The sequence below is a fragment of the Periophthalmus magnuspinnatus genome, chromosome 19 (assembly GCF_009829125.3).
Source record: "Periophthalmus magnuspinnatus isolate fPerMag1 chromosome 19, fPerMag1.2.pri, whole genome shotgun sequence".
Lineage (NCBI taxonomy): Eukaryota > Metazoa > Chordata > Actinopteri > Gobiiformes > Gobiidae > Periophthalmus > Periophthalmus magnuspinnatus.
Window position 1 is genome coordinate 20,837,138 of NC_047144.1, and position 21,486 is coordinate 20,858,623.

General features: G+C 43.8%; 6 non-coding genes across 6 annotated transcripts; 4 read left to right on the top strand and 2 right to left on the bottom strand.

Annotated features, from left to right (window-relative positions):
- The first annotated feature begins 15,345 nt into the window (after nucleotides 1–15,345).
- On the top strand, nucleotides 15,346–15,418 carry trnaq-uug (transfer RNA glutamine (anticodon UUG)). The gene has a single exon. It is a non-coding gene; the product is annotated as a tRNA-Gln (tRNA).
- An 89-nt stretch (nucleotides 15,419–15,507) lies between these two features.
- Nucleotides 15,508–15,581, bottom strand: trnat-ugu (transfer RNA threonine (anticodon UGU)). Its single transcript has one exon. It is a non-coding gene; the product is annotated as a tRNA-Thr (tRNA).
- Nucleotides 15,582–15,826: 245 nt separating this feature from the next.
- On the top strand, nucleotides 15,827–15,899 carry trnar-ucg (transfer RNA arginine (anticodon UCG)). Its single transcript has one exon. It is a non-coding gene; the product is annotated as a tRNA-Arg (tRNA).
- A 371-nt stretch (nucleotides 15,900–16,270) lies between these two features.
- trnar-ucg (transfer RNA arginine (anticodon UCG)) lies at nucleotides 16,271–16,343 on the top strand. Its single transcript has one exon. It is a non-coding gene; the product is annotated as a tRNA-Arg (tRNA).
- A 3,215-nt stretch (nucleotides 16,344–19,558) lies between these two features.
- Nucleotides 19,559–19,631, top strand: trnar-ucg (transfer RNA arginine (anticodon UCG)). Its single transcript has one exon. It is a non-coding gene; the product is annotated as a tRNA-Arg (tRNA).
- Nucleotides 19,632–19,679: 48 nt separating this feature from the next.
- On the bottom strand, nucleotides 19,680–19,753 carry trnat-cgu (transfer RNA threonine (anticodon CGU)). Its single transcript has one exon. It is a non-coding gene; the product is annotated as a tRNA-Thr (tRNA).
- Nucleotides 19,754–21,486: the final 1,733 nt, after the last annotated feature.

Consider the following 21,486-nt stretch of genomic DNA (forward strand, 5'->3'; position numbering starts at 1 on the left):
ATGTAGTTAGGTCAGGTGACAGCATTGTATGTGAGATTGTACTGAATGTCCGAGTTAAGTGCTATGAAAGTACAGAATAGGACTGAGCTACGTAAATCCCAGTTTTAATGTGGTCCATGAATATAGACGAGATTAAAAACGACAAATGAATGCTTCTACTCAAGGTAATTTACACTGTATATATCAAATTGGACATAGCTAACCTGCTAGCCACTGTGTTCCAAATAGGGAGCTCCATCGACTGGCTTCAATTCACTTTCTATTGAAAAACCATGGACCCTCTCTCTGTAACTGCTGCTGTCAGGCTCGTCATTCTGACCTTAAAATGTTCATATTAACCCGCTCTAAATGATCCTGGTGTTTTTTATTCACCGTTTTGTCCCTAAATCAAGATTACAGACGAATTAGATGCCTTCTTTCCCCGAGGTCACTCCCGCTAGCGTTAGTAACAGGTTTGATTGACAGCGTTGCTAACTTTACGCTCCCTGCCAAACCAGAAGTGCACGCAGGAAGGGTCGTTACCTTCAACAGCCTCGCTCCGGATTGGCTCTTTGGTTGCTATGATACTCACGGTCGGAGCTCCAAGTGTGGAATTCGTCTCCAAATTCGCCGCTATAACTGCTAGCGTTGATGAGCTTTATTCAACTGGACATGTTTTGATCCCGCTTAATCCTCATCTGTCACTGCGATATTGCAACAAGACACTGAAACAACTCTCTGGGATAGTGTCACGTGGTCGTTTACATGTAGCGAGTATCCACCAGCCAACAAATGCATAATAATTATGAAAAATACTGATTTTTCACATATAAATCGCATCTGAGTATAAGTTGCACCCTCGGCCAAACTATGAAAAAAAGTGCGACTCATATTTCAGAAAATACGGGATGTGGGATAGTGTCGGGCAGTTGGTTTCCCATGATTCTTAGTAACAATTAGTCTGACTGGATGAAAAAGGTGACCCGTTTAGTAGCTTCTATATTAGTTGATGTAAAATTTATGGATTATAATATTACCGTCTAAATGTATCTTTATTCAAAAGCGTTTTCTGTCCAGTGCATGATGTAAAGAGCATTTATCTTGACTGTAATGAATTAAAATCACATATTGGGCGCTTTAAAAGACATATAATCCAAAATGTACTTTAATGAGCGTTTACTGATGCTATAATTACCCAGACATTAACCTTAGATGAAACCTTTAGATAAACTCTTTCCCTCAGCCCTTCGTTTCATAACTGGCACTCTATGAAAAGTACATTGGTCATTGTCAGAAGAGAACAAAAAACTGTATGAAATGTATTTATAATCGACTGCGTCACACACTGCCAGAATATCTCGCTTTGCTTGTTAATCGCTGACACAGGAACATGATTGTATAACTCTGAGGACTGGCCGTACCGGGACTGAGATGAGGAAAAAAAAAAAAAAAAAGCTTCACAAAAATGGAATATATTTGCAAAATTGGATGCTTTGGTGCCACAAGTACAATGTAATGATCCGGTGACAAACATTTAAATCACTCCTGCGCCTGTTTTTAATGCTTTAAATGGACTTTTGTAGTACGTAATTTGTGTTTTGTTTTGTATTTTTTCTGTATTTGCACAGGACGCCTATGAAAAACAGAGTCAAAGTGCTCACGTTGGTTCTTCCTGTATGAATAAATACATAGATACCTAACGTTTTTTCATCATTCGCTTAGTTCTTGCCTCTTGTGACTTATTTCTGCCACTCACAGCTGCGTACTTATTTGAGAAAACTTGAAATAGTAGATACGCAATGCTGCAAAAGACAAAAAACAGATGTAAATGAAAACCCACTTCTTGCTAATGCCACTTTAAAGAGGCAGGACCAGCTGTATCTTGTTAGTGCTGCAGTTTCGAACAGGATGTTAATGGACCTGTTGCTATTATTACGTCTTTTTGGATCAATATTGGATTTTATCTAGGCAAGGCAAGGCAAGGCAAGTTTATTTGTATAGCACAATTCGTACACAAGGTAATTCAAAGTGCTTTACAGAATAAGAAAGACATTAAAATCACACAAATCAAAACATAAATAATCACAAATAATCATCATAAAATTAACATTAAAAGAGAAGAGTGCAGAATAAAAATCTTTCAGTCGTATGCACAGTTAAACAGAACCGTTTTGAGCCTGGATTTAAACATTGTCAAAGTAGAGGCCTGTCTCACATCTTCAGGAAGACTGTTCCAAGTTTTAGCTGCATAAAACTTAAACGCTGATTCCCCATGTTTAGTCCTGACTCTGGGCACCAGCAGGAGGCCAATCCCTGAAGTCCTCAAATTGCGAGATGGTTCATATGGCACTAACATTTCGGAGATATACTTTGGACCTTGGCCATGGAGAGACTTATACACAAGCAGAGCTGCTTTAAAGTCTATTCTTTGAGCTACAGGAAGCCAGTGCAGAGACCTGAGCACAGGACTTATGTGCTCGTACTTCCTGGTTCTAGTCAGGACCCGAGCAGCAGTGTTCTGGATGTACTGCAGCTGTGTTAAGGCTCGTTTGGAGAGGCCAGTGAGCAGGCCGTTACAGTAGTCTAACCTACTGGAGACAAATGCATGGATAAGTCTCTCCAAGTCTGGCTTTGACAGTTTACCTTTGATTTTTGCAATGTTTTTTAGGTGGTAAAAAGCTGCAGATGTTATTGATTTGATGTGGCTGTTAAAGTTCAAGTCTGAGTCCATTATTACCCCTAGATTTTTAGCCTGATTTGAAGGTTTTAGAGAGAGAGACTGGAGGTGACTGCTGACACTTTCTCTATGTTTCTGTGGGCCAAAGATGATGACTTCAGTCTTGTCTGAGTTTAGCAGGTTGCAGGAGTTTAGCAAGTTGTTTTGCATCCACACACTGATCTGTTGATGCAGTGAGTGAATCCACTGGTCCATATTCACCTGCTGCCAGTGAGACATAGATCTGAGTGTCATCTGCATAGTTGTGGTAAGACACATTATTGCTGCGTATTAACTCTAAACTTAGATTAAAAACTAATTATCTAAAAAACTACAACAGGATTGGCTGATTTATAAAACCTGTTTACCTGCTACAGTATGTGTAACTTTCTGGAAGAGGCAGGATTCAATGGAAGTAGAAAGTTAAAACCATACTTTGGAACATTCTCCTTGGTAATACATATGTTGAATGTCATAATGTGGAAAATTACAGCCACAGGAACAACATTTCCATGGAAACAAGCAGGTGGAATCGCTCCTAATGGCCATATAAGGTCAGGTTTGTGGAGAGGCAAGCCCGCTCAGAGTAAGAACGCAGGTTTTCAGTGCAATAAAACAACCAAAATAAAAACTATCGTGTATATTTTGGCTAAAAAGATGAGATAAGATAAACCTTTATTTGTCCTATAATGGGGAAATTAGAGTGTTACAACGTAAAGTTCAAGAACAGCAGGAAAATAAGAACATGCAATTGAAAAATCAAGATCAAAATAAAAAGTTGGATATTGTGGCTTTATGGGATTTCAACATTTAAATTCAACAACTTATGCTGGATCTCTGTACAGTTGTCCCTCGCTATATCACGGTTCACCTTTCGCGGTCTCGCTGTTTCGCAGGTTTTTATTTTTTTTTTACTGTGTATGATCGTGCATTATGTTCTGCGTCCTGATTGGCTGTTGGACTGTAGACCATTGTCCATCAGTCTCCTCCGTGCCGTGTCTCCTGTACAGTACAGAATGTGTTCAGTTCAAATTTCAGAAACGCTTTGGACTTAAAAGTGTTTCTCTGTGGATACCGCTGGAGCAGAGACGAGTGAACAACACATTTAAAAGTGATTATCGAGGAACGGGGATGTAATATACGAAGGTTTGAACTTTGAGAGTGTTTAAACAAGAGAAATATGAGAAAATGTTAATGCCTGTGTGAGAAAAGTGTATAAAGTGTGTGGTGAGGGGTTTTACAGAAAAAAACAAATAGAATAATTGTAAATAAAGCTGATACTTCGCGGATTTCGCCTGTTGCGGGTTATTTTTAGAACGTAACCCCCGCGATAAACGAGGGACCACAGCACTTAACAATGACATAAAACTTTATTATTCCGTCTAAACTTCACTTTTTTTCTTTATCTTAGTGAAGAGGTGAGCTAATTACTACTTCCAAATTTGAATGAGTCCAGGATCCCATTTGAAAACACGCCAGTTCTGGTTTTCTGAAATGGGTTGATCAGCTGGCAGCATGAATATTTCATCCCTCTCGCTACATAAGTCAGACTGTTTAATTGGGTTCCAAGTTAGGCAAGAATATACAATACAAAGTTATGCATCTCAAAGACTTTCGAGTGCGTCACGCTGATTAGCATGAAAATCTCGTTAGTACAGATAATGGAGTTTGAGACACAAACTTCCAATGCCTTTTAAATCCTCTCTTTTCTATATATTTGCCAGTTTCAGTGATGTGCCTTCGACTTAATGGTTACTGTCTATGCAAATTCACACGCTTGCTCTGCAGAACTATATATTATGTATAAAGTATTCCATGTATTTGTACGCAATAATTTCAGATTAGTGTGTCAAATGCCGTAAATTGCTAATCTACTGTGCTGTGGAATGAAATTAATCTAGTGAATGGATTTCCATATGGCCCACATGCATAAGATTAGCATGTTTAAGAGAGAAGTTGTAGTGTGCAGTTACGTAAGTGTTGGGAAGTCCGGATTTGGATTATTCATGCATTAGGAATACTGTACACCAAGCAAATATCTGCATTTGCTGAAAGGTGATTCAGCTGCGTTGGTTTATTTATTGACCTATTGTAGCTAGGTGCACGCTGTGTAGGTTTAAAATAGGTTCTGCATTATTTGGTTGTCATCGTTACGTGCCCGGATTTAGCGAGCAAAAAACTGACTGCTGCTGTTTTAATAAGGTGTTTTAATGTGTTTTTTCTCGTCAAAAATATACCTGGAGTTGTGGTTTGTTCCATGACGTTCCTCTGTGTTTTTGAAGTACAAACATCTTCACAAGTTGTTAGAGGTGGGTGGTACTCAGTTATATTTACTTGAGTAACTTGAGTAAAGAAGTACTTTTTTAGCAACATACTTTTATTCCTTTTGAAGTAATATTGTTTCATTGAAGTAGCAGCTGAGTGTGAAGCGGTTGGGATGAGAATCAGCTCCCCAAATCCGAGGCCATGGTTCTCGACCGGAAAAAGGTGGCTTGCCCTCTCCGGGTGAGTGGAAAGTCTCTGCCTCAATTGGAAAAGTTCAAGTATCTCAGGGTCTTGCTCACGAGTGAGGGAGGATGGAGTGTGAGATTGACAGGTGGATCAGTGCAGCGTTTGCAGTGATGCGGTCGCTGTATCGGACTGTTGTGGAGATGAAGGAGCTGAATTGAAAGGCAAAGCTCTCGATTTACCGGTCAATCCATGTTCCTGCCCTCACCTATGGTCATGAGCTCTGGGTAATGACCGAAAGGACAAGATCGCGGATACAAGCGACCGAAATGGGTTTCCTCCACCAGGTGGCCAGGCGCACCCTTAGGGATAGGGTGAGGAGCTTGGAGTAGAGCCGCTGCTCCTACACGTTGAGAGGAGCAGTTGAGGTGGCTCGGGCATCTGTTCAAGATGCCTCCTGGGGAAGTGTTCCGGGCATGTCCCACTGGGAGTAGGCCCTGGGGAAGGCCCAGGACACACTGGAGGGACTATGTCTCTCGGCTGGGCTGGGAACACCTTGGGGTCCCACTGGAGGAGCTGATGTCTAGGGTGAGGGAAGTCTGGGAGTCCCTGCTTAGACTGCTGCCCCTGCAACCCTGCCCCGGATAAGTAGAAGAAAATGTATGGATGGATGGATGAAGTAACAGTACTCTTACTTGAGTAAAAGTTTTGGTTCCTCTTCCCACTGTAAAAAGTGACAAAAGTGACAATTTGACAATATCTGATTTTGTGCATTATTTTAGGTTTTGTCCTTTCGATTACAGTAACTTTAAATTAAGAATCAGATGTTATGTTGCAACAATTACAAGTTGCTTTTACTTGAGTAGAATTTTTCCCACATACTTTTTTACTTAAGTAATTTCTTTTTTTTCCTTTTTCTTTTTTATTTATTTAATGCAAAACATACATAGTGATCATACATATACAATAGTGACAAGTGGTGATAAGACATACAAGACATACCATACTTAAGCAATTTCTTAGACATTACAAAGTTGAAGTAATATTATTTTGAAGTAGCGTTACTCTTATTCCAGTACAATTTTTGGCTACTCTACCCATTTCTGTTTACAAGACAAGCTCAGATCATGTGCTCACATTGAGGCTCATACATGAAGCATTTTTATAGTCAGATTTGTACTTAAGGCCTTGTTACAAAGATTTTTGGTATTCGCAAAATTTGTTCTCAGCTGATAATAAAAAAGAGCAGTCAGGAGCACTCTTATGCACATACATTACAGAGCGTTACATTACAGTGTTACACAATGCAACCAAAAATTCTGTATTCCCGCATTATTTTAAGTCAAATACAGTACTTTCTAAAATGTATTTCTTATATGAATAATACTAAGCAATGCACTGACATTTGGGTGGAATTTTATGCCCAGCCCCATGACACTTAGCTAATGCCCCGTGACATTAGCTGCTGTTGTTTTTAGCTTAACACAAACTGCTGGAAGAACTTCACTGTAACTAGTTTGTCTCCATAGAAATAATATTGCTCTGCCTGGAATCTTTTACAGTATGGCACTTAACATATATATCTTGCATTTCTTTAATAACTGGTGTATTATTGTGCAAAAACATACATTCTTACTGGGAGCAAGGGGCCACCGCCTCACAGATCTGACCTTTAACATCACGCAAAACAAACACATAGCATAAACTTCCTGGAAAAGTAACATCGTGTCCTTTTAACATCAGGTTTAAAACATTTTCCAATACAGTGACACGTGTATATGAGGGACGGCTGTTTCACTATAGGTTTATTTTAAATGTGCACTCAAACTTTGCCATCACCTTCTACACCCTTTCCTCTTTACTTAAATGGCCTTCTTAAATAGATTTTTTCCCATGCATTTGAGCAAATTTTATCTTTCTCCAGTAGATATATTGTACAAGCAGCTCTTGAGGTCAAAATGAGTCTGCTGTGCACTGTCTGCATTGAATTATTTCATTATTAATTAGTTAATAATTTTGTGGTCCAATAGCTGCTGTTAGAATTACCGTGACTGCAAACTCCGCTCTGACCTAAGAAAGTTGTGAAAAGTGCTTATAAACTCGGGTGAATAATTAGGATGCTCAGAATGCATAAGGTAATCGCTTTGGACCACTGCAAATGGGTTCTGTCTTTCGCGTTTTAAGACTGTAAAACTCATGTACTGTGCCTTTACCATGACGTATAGTCGTCCCTCACTATAACGTGGTTTATCTTTCATGGTCTCGTTGTTTCACCGATTTTTTTGGTGCAATTTTACAGGTTTTTTTTTTTACAGTAAAATGAACGTGCGTTGTGTTCTGTGTCCTGATTGGCTGTTGGACTGTAGACCATTGTCCATCAGTCTCCTTCGTGCTGTGTCTCCTGTACAGTACAGAATGTGTTCAGCCAAATTTACATAAACGTTGGATCACAGTGTGACTCTGAAGTGCTGTATGTTTGCAATTTGTTTTCTCCCTGACAAAACCCACGTTGATGAAACGTTCTGCACCGACAAAGGCGACGATGAAGGTTTGAACTTTGAGAGAGTTTAAACGAGAGAGAAATGTGAGAAAATGTTAACGCCTGTGTGAGAAAAGTGTATAAAGTGTGTGGTGAGGGGTTTTACTGCAAAAAACATATAGAATAATTGTAAAAGATAAAACTGATACTTCGCAGATTTCGCCTATTGCGGGTTATTTTTAGAATGCAACCCCCACAACAAACGAGGGAGCACTGTACACAACATTACCACAAATATTTGCTCTATCGGTCGCTCACTAACCCAACTTCTATTTACTGTCAATAGACCACATAGCTACCTTCGATTAGCCTCATTACTTTCGGGGGTAAAAAAAATCTGCTTAAGCTGTCACCTGCGCTACGGTGACAGAAAATCAACCCATGTGCTTTCACTTAGCAAACGCATATCAGATCCTGCGCTAAATCCAGTTAGCATGCCTCCCTTTAAATCCCTCATGATTGCGGCTTAGTTTGTCAATGTCAATACTGTACGTGGACACATGTGGATGGGGGTATTCAAAATAAGCCGTGAGTTCCTTACCGGGAATGCATGGGAAGCGGTAACGGCTTTGCTATTTTTACCTACCTTCCGAAAATGCATATGGTGCTAAGTGTTTTGTGTGCACGCAAGGATTTACGATGGCGGTATTAATAACGCTATACGCCCGTGCCCTCTGTCTGTTAATAGATGTGAACGAGGAAGAGGAGCAGGAGAGAGGAGGGAAGGATTTATGAAGACTCACGTACAAGGATCTGGGGAAGGAGACAACGTGGACGAAGCTGCAAACCTCAAGTTTAGTCCAAGGAGAAATGATGGTTTATGAGAGGAGTCAAAGAGGCAGTAAAATGTTTCATTAAGGAGGAGATGTTATGCAAAATTAACAGTTTTGGAGCGTCCTACCTTGTTAAAATGTCATTCCCTTATCAAAAACACGCCTGAAGTGGTTGTATATGCCATCCACGCATGTTTGAGTAATCTAGCGATCTCTCCGGGGCCCTGTTCAAACCCTACATCACCTATGTTCCCACGCGACAATTCTCCATAAATAATACAAAAATGTGATACAAAACGAAACACTACAACTTCACAAATTTGATGCGATGTGCTGTAGTTTCATTAGCGGGATGCACACTCGTTGTAATGTGAAAGTATTCTGAAGGGGAGTGACTTAGCACAGAGAGTAAAGGGGAGGAGGGACTCAAAACAATTAGCCGTATCCCAATTCAACGGCTGCACACTTCAAAGGGCCCGGCTGACGAAGGGCACTCCACCGTGTAGCCTCCGTGAACCGCAATGGGATGGGCCTATGCCACGGAGCGTACGTCAACCGCTGTCTGTGCGTTTACGTTAGCAACCGTGACAACTGCTTACTCCATTTTCTCCTGTAGAAGAAGTAACACGTGGTGCATAATGGGATATAGAAGGGCGCGAAGTCTGCTCGAATGTACGCTTCGTTCACAGCCGATCTCCATGGAAACGGGGGCGCATTTGTCGGACGCATTCGTGGGGTGCGTGAAATGGGGCAGGTCTCGTCGCACCGGAAGTGACATACCTGTAAGTGTCCTTCAAATGCAGCCGACGAAGCGTGCAACCGTTGAATTCGGACACGACTATAGTGATTTAAATATGTTATGTGTTAAAAAATGAATACCCCATAAAAGTATAATACACCCAAGTTGACTTTTTTGAGCTTTCCCGCACACTCTTCAACGCTGTTCCATCATTAAACGCGCACCTGGAGTTGTATTTCGCTTCACTGACTCTTATTTGACAAATCTCGTGCAGTAAGTCCGCCCTCCGTGAACCGGCACAAAACGCTCACGCACACACCACTTTCATACTACGCAACGTGGGCGAAGGGAATTGCCTAAGGACACAATGACAGTTTTTGCCAATGGCGCCCCACTGTGGCTCCTGGTATTCCCTGCAATTTTCCATTCACGCAGGAACCAACTAAGAAGGCATTGAATTTTATGTTGAATTTCTGATTGTCTTCTGCAATATTTTGTATGTAAAGTAATTAGTATTATCTTCACAAGCCTCATTTAAGAACAATACCTTCCACTGTGTATCGTAGCGGGATTTTTAGGATGTAAACTACTCAAGTTAGCGTCCACTGACAAATATTCTGATAATACAATGGTTCTCAATCAGAGGATTCTAGGCAATTTGCGGTCAAATGGAAAACTTGTGCATCTTGGATTGAACAAGACCCTTAAAATGCAGAGATAAATATACAGTAGACTCTTGTTTACCTAAAAAAGAGATCTAAATAGGCTTATGTCTTATACTAAAACTGAACAGGCTACATTTTGTGGGCAGGTTATCGCTTTGTGTTGGGCGTCGTGAATGCCAACAGTTCTTACCATGGACTCGTGACTGAAAAAGGGCGATAGTAGCTCAGTTGGTAGAGTGTTTGCGTGCTGATCTAAAGGTTAGAGGTTCAAATACCACTCTTGACCCACAGATGAATGAGTATGAAGTGGTTCCTTAATGTAATGTGCTTTAAGGTAGAAAAGCCACCAGTAGTATCCCAGGGTTGTTGAGTCACAGGTAGAAATCTTGTCTAGTTTCTAAGTCCATAAACCATCTCCAAACTCATTTTAAGCCTTTCTGCTGTTAAATTGCGTTTGTACTACTGCATGCTTTCATAATCATGTTTTCCGTGTGGTAATTCCCTCTTCTGCCAGTAAATAAATAGAGCCCTACACCAGGTTCCAGTATGGGAAGCGCCCAAGACGGAAAATAACCTCTGGTTCTTTACAAAGCAGTTATTTTAAATTCTAAAACAATAGATTTCAAAGCAACGGTATTAATGTTTGCTCAGTTTGATCTGCTTTCTTTCTTTGGGTTAATATCTTGGTTAGAATTACTGAAGCAATAACGTTGTCCAAATCATAGGCCTGGATTAAATCTGTTTGCCCCTGAATGTCAAACCTTGTCTTATTGTACTTGGTTTCAATAGCAAAAGAACATTGAATTATGTTTAAGAGTATGTTTTAAAATAAATGTCACATCCAAATAGAAATGCATTTTCTTTTGCTGTGAAGCGGACAAGATCGAGTGACGAATTACACAAGCATCTTTCTAAGAACTTGATATGAATAGTTTGAGCCAATGTACTCGCTTACATCATTTCCTCAGACCAAAAGCCAAACCTTCTTGGCCACTTTGTCAATGCTAATTGGTGTTTGGAATTCAACAACCCAGTGATTCCAGCAGGACAATAAACTTTTAGCAGACGATCACACCATGGTGGAGTTTTTTTTTCTTCCCACCATTGAGAAAACACATCATTCTTAAAGCTGCACCAGCTTTCATTCACATTTCTGTGTCTGTAAATAAACTTTGTTCAAGCTTTTACCCGAGTCTGAATCTTTGGTCCCGACAGCTGATACAACAGCAATCTTCAATAGCTTATTTTCAAGATGACAATCAATCCCCACTTTCACTGCTACCTGTATATGCCGACTGCTCTTGTGATACACGTAGGATTTGATATAGGATTTTGGTACAAATTAAAAAACAGCCTGCTACTCTGTAAGGTATTTTCTATTAGTGCAGCACTACATCAAACTGGAGTCTTGATTTGCTAATGCTAAGGCAGTGGTTCTTAACCTGGGTTCGATCGACCCCTAGGGGTTTGGTGAGTTAGTCCCAGGGGTTTAGCGGAGGTCAAGACACGCACCAGACTCATATGATTTGCGGTCTGCGAGCATCTCCAGACTCCGGCCGTGTCCTAATTCGACAAATGCACCCTTTGATGTGCCTATCTAACACTGCTCCCTCTAAGCTGCGCGCGTGCGCAATTGCGCACTGCTGACACGGTCTCCGCGCACAGAAAATCTGTGCTGCGCACAAAAAAAATCGAATCGGAGTTGAAAATAAAATAAACACACAACAATTCATTCTGCGCTATTTTTCAATGTGAGTCAGTGAGTGTGACCGGGGACGAGCTGCTCCAGACAATTATGTGATTCACATACGTGTTTGCGCAGCTCATCAACGTCATTGACAGGCTCCTCATGCGACGCTATCAGTGTTTTAGCTGATGTGGCCGATGTGGAGTGAAAACTCGCTAATGATCCTAAGTGTTTAGCCCCTGAACGTTCCGACGGCCCGCCCTCGGCCAAAGATCCGCGCGTAAAATTACGCGCGTGTAATTGCGTAATTTTACGCACTGTTTTGCAACATTTTTGCATTTTAAACATGACAAAACGGACAAAACAAAGGAAGTGCGCGACCGAGGACACTGTGGATGTTTGTACAAGTGAAACTAGAGGCATCTCAGACCCGGAGCGGTTCGTGGAACTGAGTGAAGATCTCATGATGGACTCAGGAGCAGAGGACCTTATGTTTTGATGGACTGAACGCTGTTCCTGATCTGTAAGTGTGGTTTATTCTGCTATTCACTTAATTGTGGGTCAAATGTGTATTATATGTAATCATTAGCATTAGCATTAGCTAATGCCAATCTGCGCCCCTCCGATCATCACGCACACACCACTTGGGTGAAGTGTCTTGCCTAAGGACAAAATGACAGAAGTTGGTCCGAGCGGGACTCGATCCTCCAACCTCTGTCACAGAATGACTGTCACACTGTCACATGTACAGTGTATTATTGGTTTCCAGTGTGTGTTTGTTTACATTTTGAAGTGTGTGTGTGTTTGTTCACTGTTTGCAGTGTGTGGTTTGTAAATATATATTTATTTTGACCCATACCACTTGTTTTGAATATATTTTATTTACAAAAACACATTATGAATTGTGTTTTGATATGATATGTAAATGTACAGTAATAGAGCAGCTGGGTGTGCAGATACAGATTCCTCTCAGTGTGTATTGGTCATTGATACTGTCACTTCGAATACTGTCACTTCGAACGGCATAAAAACATAAAACGACATAAAAATGAAGAAAAGGAACAGACTTTACTGTAAAAATGACATGAGAGTGGCACTTGCCAAGGTGAAGCCATGCATTTCTGAACTGGTCTCTCAAAGGCAACAGCAGAAGTCACACTGATTTGCAGTAAATATTCATTATTATTGTAGCCTGGTGGAAATTAGGTGATGGCTGTGTGTTAAAATGTTAAAAATAATAAATAGCGTAAATACAATAAGTTCATTATTGCAATACGTAATACAATACAAAATTAAGGTCATGTCTTTGTGAAAAGGTATGTATGTAATTTGTTGTGAGTTTATGCATTGTATTGGTTTTATTCTTTCAACACAGTGATGTTAATGCACGATTTATTTTGTGCACCAGTAAAACATACATATGGCTTGAATTTGAAAAAAATTATATTTTATTTTTCAATAAAGAAGGGTTCGGTGAATGTGCATATGAAACTGGTGGGATTCAGTACCTCCAACAAGGTTAAGAACCACTGTGCTAAGGTAAAAAACATGTGCGCACCACTGGATATGGAGCATGGGGACTCACCAAGACGATTTTACCTAAAGTTTCTTAATGTGTATCCCCATGCAGACCAGAAGAAGACCCATCTCACACAATCATCCAATGAGAGATACTATAAAAGTAGTCAACATGCACATCTGAGGACTCTTTTCTATCCTATCCTGAGACTTCGCTGCGTCATTGTTCACTTTACCTGTGTGGAACTCATTTAAACTCTTCAGACTTTATGTTTGAGACTCTTGGTCCTCTTTGACGCAAACATTCTTACAAATCTCTAATGTGATCTGCAGCTATCCACAGGACGGGACCAACAGCTGCACAACGTCAGCCCTTTGTACATCGTCGTTTTCTAACACAGAAGTCAGTGGACGTGTTTCTTTTATTAAGTTGTTTTAGATGATCATTATGATTTAAAATGTGCATATTATAACACAATGATCCACAAGTGTCAGATATAACTACGTATATAGCAGAACAACACGCAAACGACAATAAATAAACTTCACGGAAATCCATCTTTAGGATCATTCAGGGTATTTTTACATGTCACAGCAGGAATCCGTGTTGAATAATTTATTTAACCTGGACATGTGGCATCCAAATGGTTTGCACGTGCTATCATTCTATCATCACTCTCACACATGCTCGGAATTAGCAACCGACGGCTTTTCCAACTTCTGCTTGGGCATTACTCAAACATGGAATATTCTCGCTCCATGCAATATTTAGTTGGAATTCTGATTACCTCAACTGATGCGAAATGGCTTCATTAAATACCCTGTCACTGGATGCAGGTCAGCGTGTTTGAACCCCACTATTTCTCCAGAGGTTTAACAGGTTTACAGGACATTTTTCTGGATGAGTGCAACATATTCTAGCAGTCCAAACAAGTCCTATGAGTCAAAAACACGTCTTACACCATGGGATGTTATTTGTATTAAAAAGTAATTACTTATCTGCAAATAAATATTACATTTTGTGCAGCTCAGATCAGTTGAAATTGGATTGAACGGTCAACATTCCTTCATTAAAGTGCCTATAACAGGTTGGATTACTCATTTTACTAAAACATAGTTAAGATCATTATATTTAAGATTTTACTAAAAACTGTCTTCTCACAGAAATTATTACTTGACGAATCAAATTATAAGAAAACACATTTATTTTGTTGAAATGCTGTTTAAAGTATCAAAAAATATGTTTCTTGCATGTAAATTGAGGCAAACTTTTGGATAGGATTCTCTCTAGTGTGATATTCAGAGTTCTCTACTTTTTCACCTTTTTTCACAAATTGGTTCTTAGTTGGTGTAAAATGATTATTTATATTTAAAACGGGTATTATTCCACCTAATTAAATACAAATTAGACAGTGATAAAACCTGTCGTATGCACTTTAAGTTCATGGAGATAATATTGCCCGGAATGTTTACAGTAAAGGTGCACTGTGTAGCTTTTCTGGTAGAGGGCGCTTATATCCACCTGCTTACATCCATGAAGATGTTACACCTTTGCTTGGAAAGTTGTTTGCTGGTTTTTCAAAGAATTTGAATTTGATTTGAACCTAGGATCTCCTGTTTACTAGACAGGCACTTTGACCAGCTTCAACTGTCATTTTCCAAAACACAAACAGCAAAAAAAAAAAACAAAATTCCAGCATTTTATATCCTGTAAATAACTACGATTCATAAAACTCAGGCTCATGCCATAATTAGACAATAGACATGCCAAAAAAAACCTTAAGAGAACAAAATTTAAAAAGGTGTCTGTGTAATCCTTCAGTTGATCCACAGCAAAGATGAAGTTTAAATCTGTCAACTGGACAAATCGATGTAAGAGTGAAGATGTTTCACTTCGTCCAAGCCGCTTTTTCAGTTCTGGTCAAGTTGCTTATATCTATCTGAAGTGAGGGGCTGACCACACTGGAAGTGTAAACATCTATTATCTCCAGTTCTGAAACTACCCTATTCAACCCTGAACAACCCTGCTATTGTTCTCATTGTTCTGGGTCTGAGGATGGAGTTATTGATGAGGGAGAGATTATGTCTCAGGCCTCCATTCCTGTTTAAGGAAGGATTGTCTTTCCTAACAAAAATAGCTGCTTGAAATCCCCTCTCAAACCAAAGTGTAAAAAGGCACTACTGGGATTTGAACCCAGAGGCTCCTGTTGACAATACAGGCACTTTGACCAGTTGACATACTTCAACTGCAGCAGACTGCACTCTAAATAAACACCTCATGGACCATGTGGCCTAATGGATAAGGCATCTGACTTTGGATCAGAAGACTGAGGGTTTGAATCCCTTCATGGTTAATTTTTTGCTTGCTTCGATTTGAATATTTGCGCCGGAGAAAATAATGTAAAATAATGTAATGTAATGTAATGTAAAATAATGTAAAAAGAGGCACTGCTGGGATTTGAACCCAGGATCTCCTGCTTACAAGACAGGCACTTTGACCAGCTAAGCCACAGTGCCTTGAAGTATAATTTGAAACCCACAAAAAGAAAGAAAACGCCAGTATTTTATATGCTGCAAACAAGCACAACTTAAAAATTATCAGACTTTGGATCAGAAGACTGAGGATTCAAATCCCTTTATGGTTAATTGTTTTGCTTGCTTTGTTTTTGAACATTTGCACTGGAGAAAAGAATGTAAAAAAAAGGCACTGCTAGGATTTGAACCCAGAGGCTCCTGTTGACAAGATACTTTGACAAAACATGGACCATGTGGCCTAATGGATAAGGTGTCTGACTTCGGATCAGAAGACTGAGGGTTCAAATCCCTTCATGGTTAACTGTTTTGCTTGCTTTGTTTTTATTTGCACCAGAGAACAGAATGTAAAAGATCCACTGCTGGGATTTGAACACAGGAGCACCTGTTTACAAGACAGGCACTTTGACCAGCTAAGCCACAGTGCCTTGAAGTATAATTTGAAACCCACAAAAAGAAAGAAAACGCCAGTATTTTATATGCTGCAAACAAGCACAACTTAAAAATGATCAGACTTTGGATCAGAAGACTGAGGATTCGAATCCCTTTATGGTTAATTGTTTTGCTTGCTTTGTTTTTGAACATTTGCACTGGAGAAAAGAATGTAAAAAAAAAGGCACTGCTAGGATTTGAACCCAGAGGCTCCTGTTGACAAGATACTTTGACAAAACATGGACCATGTGGCCTAATGGATAAGGCGTCTGACTTCGGATCAGAAGACTGAGGGTTCAAATCCCTTCATGGTCAACTGTTTTGCTTGCTTTGTTTTTATTTGCACCAGAGAACAGAACGTAAGAGATCCACTGCTGGGATTTGAACACAGGAGCACCTGTTTACAAGACAGGCACTTTGACCAGCTAAGCCACAGCACCAACAGCAGGAGACTTGAGGGAATGGGGCAGACGAGGACGTGGTGAACAAAGAAAAAAGATGAATGAATGGCAATTTATTTATTTTTTTTAACTTTTATTATCAAAAATATCATCTCATAAAATCACAGTACAAAGTACATTGGGGCAAGTGGGGGGGGGGAGGGGGAGAATGGAAACACACATGGTGGAGAATGGGGAACATACAAGAAATAATAAATAAATGTGTACATGTACATCACAAGACAGGCGACACTGGGGCAAGTAGGGAGGGTGCGGGGTTGGATAGGACACATGGGGGGGCGGGGCGGTGGTCGGCCCCAGGGCGCCCCCTTCTGGCCCCGAACAGGAGAGACCAGTGCTCCTGGTCATCCCCTCCCAGGGCCGCCGGCGGTGGGAGACCCCAGTCCAGCCTCCGGGCGAGGAGGTCCTGGACCCGGACCCAGAAGCAGCGGGCGGCACCACATTCGCAGAAAAGATGTATGAGAGTCTCAGGGGATTCCCCGCACACTGGGCAGTCTCTGCCGTACACCGTGGGGTTGATGGCGTGTAACTGTATGCACGTGTAAATCAGTCTGTGTTTCAATTTGAATTCAAAGTTACTGACTATGTGTGGTGTAAACCATTCGAATGTGTAGGCCCAGATGGATGCGATGTCGTGCGAGGGGAATGCCTGTGACCATTTGTGTTCTGCCGCGGGACGTCTGAAGACTCCAGGGATCAGCACTCTGTAACAGGCTCGGGTGTTCATCTCGGTCAGCTTCTTCCACACGGTCCCGCCCGCCCAAACGTCAAAGTCGAAGCCGGCGGCGGGGGAGTCGACTCCTCCCGTCCCCGGCCCGGGGGTGCTCCCCCCGAGGGCCGGCGCACCGCGGAGCGGAGCGCCTTCCCCCAGGAGGTACCCCCATTTGACTCCGACGTTCAGGGCGAAACGGAGGGCCATGTTGGAGACCGGAGTCCGTCGGAAGGGTAGGCCGGCGGCCGCGAAGCGCCCCCGGACGACCTCTATGTCAAAGTCGCTGGTGGCGCCCAGCAGGTCGCCGACCCGGACGAACCCCGCTCTCTCAAAGTTCTCACTCCTCATGCACTCCCGAGGGGCGGACGGGCTCGACAGGAGGTCCGGGTTGAACCGCAGGGGGATGCTGGACAGCTGCCCGGCCGTGGCCGGTGCGGCGATCGCCAAGGGCCTCAGTGCCCGCCACGCCGCCCACGCCTCCCGTTCGAATGGGAGCAGGCTGTCCAGCATCGAGGGCGGCAGCATCTGGCAGAGCCTGTACACTCCCTGGCTGCCCCCCAAGCCCATGGCGTGGCCGAAAAAGGGTTTCCAGGGGGCATGACAGTGGGGGTCCAGGAACCTGCGGACAAGTTTCAGTCTGAGGCTGTTTTTTTTGGTGACCAGGTCCACAAGCCCTAGACCCCCACTGTCGTAGCCCCCCACGATGGTGTCGTGGGCCACCAACGCTCTCTCCCTCTTCCAGATGAAGCGGCTGAGGGCCACGCTCAGTCGGTTGGCGACGTCGCCCGGCAGGTGGAGCACCGTTAGCGTGTGCACCAGCGTGGACACACAGAGGGCGTTGACGACCAGCACTTTTCCCTTTACAGTGAGCGTCCTGAGGTTCCAGAGCGAGATGGTCCGCCCGATCTTCAGCAGGGATTTCTCCCACTGCTTCTCGGCGCAGACCACCTCGTCCTTCCCCATCAGGACGCCCAGTACTTGGTACTGGTCGTCGGCCCTCCGCATGTCCACGCTGAGGCGTGCTGGGGCGACGTCGCCGCAGAACGACACCGATGTTTTTGACCAGTTCACCTCCCCGCCCGAGGCCAGGCAGTAGACGCCTAGCCCGTGGAGAGCCGCTTCCAGGCTCTCCACATCTCGGGCGAAGAGGTTGGTGTCGTCTGCATACTGGATGACACTCAGCTCGCTTCCAGAGGGAGAGACGATGCCATGGGCGTGGGGGTTCTTCTTGATGAGTGCGGCCAGGGGCTCCGCCACGATGCTGTACAGAAGAGAGGAGAGGGGACAGCCCTGCCTCACCGATAAGCTTAATGAGAAGGTGTCAGTCAGTGAACCATTGCACTTCACTCTCGACCGGGCGTTTTGGTAGAGGAGTTGAATCCATGTAATGAATGTGTCGCCAAACCCGAACCTCCGCAAGACGTCCCACAGGAACGAGTGTTCGACCCTGTCGAACGCCTTGCGGAAGTCCACGCTGACATGTAACCCCCCCGTGTGGTGCATGTGTCTGATGAGGTACTTGTTGGTGAGGATGTTGTCAGCAATGTCCCGGTGCGGAATACTATATGACTGGGTCGGACTGATGACGGACGCGAAGACTAATTTAAGGCGGTTGGCGAGAATTTTGGCGAGTATCTTGTAGTCGGTGTTGAGCAATGAGATGGGCCTGTAGTTTTCTAAATCCAAATTACTGTCCTTTTTGTGTAGTAATGTAATGACGCCAGTGCAGAATGATGCAGAAACGCGGTTCTCAGATTGCATCTGCGTGTACAGTGACTGCAGTATGGGCTCGATGTGGTGAGCGAAAGTCTTATAAAACTCACTCGTGAGACCATCCTGACCGGGACTCTTGTTATTGTTTAGCCCTTTGATGGCTTCCCGGACCTCCGCGACGGTTATGGGCCGGTCTCAGAGGTCGCGGTCGTCCTCGGTCAGTCTGGCCTCAAGAGCGTTGATGGCGGCGTGAGTGGCATGTGACGAGGTACCTTGCGCGCGAAATAACTTGGAGTAAAATTTTTGAATTGTCTCGAGCAAAGTACATTGATCCGCTGAGGTGACACCTGCAGAATCGGTGAGTTCCTGGATGAAGAGCTTGCCTTGTTTTCTCTTCTCCAGCCCAAAGAAGAAGACTGTTCCCCTCTCTCCCTCCACTGTATATCTCACCCTAGCCCTAAGAATGGCCCCCTTGCTCTTCTCCAGCTCCAGGGCCTCCAGACGGGCCCTGAGCTGGAGAAGCTCAGGGTCAACCCTGCTGGAATTTGAACCCAGAGGCTCCTGTTGACAAAACAGGTACTGTGACTGATTGACATACAGCACCTTCAACTGCAGCAGACTGCACTCTAAAAACAAAACACAAGGACCATGTGGCCTAATGGATAAGGTGTCTGACTTCGGATCAGAAGAGTGAGGGTTTGAATCCCTTCATGGTTAATTGCTTTGCTTGTTTTGATTTGAATATTTGCACCGGAGAAAAGAAAAAGGCACTGCTGGGATTTGAACCCAGGATCTCCTGTTTACGAGACAGGCACTTTGACCAGCTAAGCCACAGCGCCCTGAAATCTAATTTGAAACCCACAAAAAGAAAGAAAACGCCAGTATTTTATATGTTGTAAAGAAGCATGACTCTTAAAAATGATCAGACTTCGGATCAGAAGACTGAGGGTTCGAATCCCTTCGTGGTTAATTGTTTTGCTTGCTTTGTTTTTGAATATTTGCACCGGAGAACAGAATGTAAAAAAGGCACTGCTGGGATTTGAACCCAGGATCTCCTGTTTACAAGACAGGCACTTTGACCAGCTTTTTTTTTTTTGTCTTTTATTATCAAAAATAGCATTTTTACAAAGTAAAAGCACAGTACACGTACAAGAACACATTAGGTTATGTGGGGGGGGACGTGGGGAAGGGAAAAAACACATGAGGGAAGTGGGGAAAACATGAGAGAAATAATAAATAAATGTGTGCATACATTGCAAGACAGGTAACATTGGGGCATTTGGGGGGGGGGGGGGGTAAGGTAGGAGACATGAGGGGCTGGGGCAGACGAGGACATTAGTGAGCAAATGTTAAACATTATAAATCCCATTAAACATCTAGATCCATGATTGTGTTGTTGTCCATTGTCCTGGGGGGGGGGGATCAAAAATGGAGGTCGAGCTGTCCTTGGGGGTTGGTGGTGATGAGGGTGTTGCGGGGAAGAAGGGTCCTGTTGAAGCGGTGGGGAACGGCCATGTGGAGGTGTCTGAGGTGGGTGGTGAGGTGGGTGGTGAAAAGAGTCCAAAGGGGGGCGGTGCGCTGTCGGTGGAGGTGGATGTTCCGAACGTGGTAGATGGTGTACCGGGCTATGGACATTAGGAGTCTGATGAGGGGAAGGTTGGGTCTGGAGGAGTGATCAGGTGGAGGGTCGGGTGGACGGTCGGGTGGACGATGGTGGTGACGGTGGTCTGGGGTGCGGTGGTCTGGGGTGCGGTGGTCTGGGGTGCGATGATCTGGGGTCCGGAGATTTGGGGTGCGATGATCTGGAGAGCGGTAGTCTGGGGTGCGGTGGTCTGGGGTGCGCTGGTCTGGGGTGCGCTGGTCTGGGGTGCGGTGATCTGGGGTGCGTTGGTCCGGCGGGTGTCCCGGAGTGTGATGGGGGAACGCACGGTTCTCCGCTCGATGGTCCAGGCGATGGTCGGCCGGGGCAGCTGAGGCAGCTGAGGCGGCTGGGGCGGTGAAGGCTGGGCCGTAGTGGGTCCCGGCGACGAGCTGACGGTTGGCGGCGGTGACAGGGCGATGGTCGGCCCCGGGGCGCCCCCTTCCGGCCCCGAACAGGAGAGACCAGCGCACCTGGTCGTCCCCTCCGAGGGCAGCCGGCGGTGGGAGACTCCAGTTCAGCCTCCGGGCGAGGAGGTCCTGGACCCGGACCCAGAAGCGGCGGGCGGCACCACATTCGAGAAATAGATGTTCTGAAGTCTCGGGGGATTCACCGCACACTGGGCAGTCTCTGACGAACTCCGCCGGATTAATGACGTGTAACTGTATGCATGTGTAGATCAGTCTGTGTTTCAATTTGAATTCGAAATTACCGACTATGTGTGGTGTAAACCATTCGAATGTGTAGGCCCAGATGGATGCGATGTCGTGCGTTGGGAATGTCTGTGACCATTTGTGTTCTGCCGCGGGGCGTCTGAAGACTCCAGGGAGCAGCACTCTATAACAGGTTCGGGTGTTCATCTCGGTCAGCTTCTTCCACACGGTCCCTCCCACCCAGACGTGGAAGTCGAAGCCGGCGGCGGGGGTTTCGCGT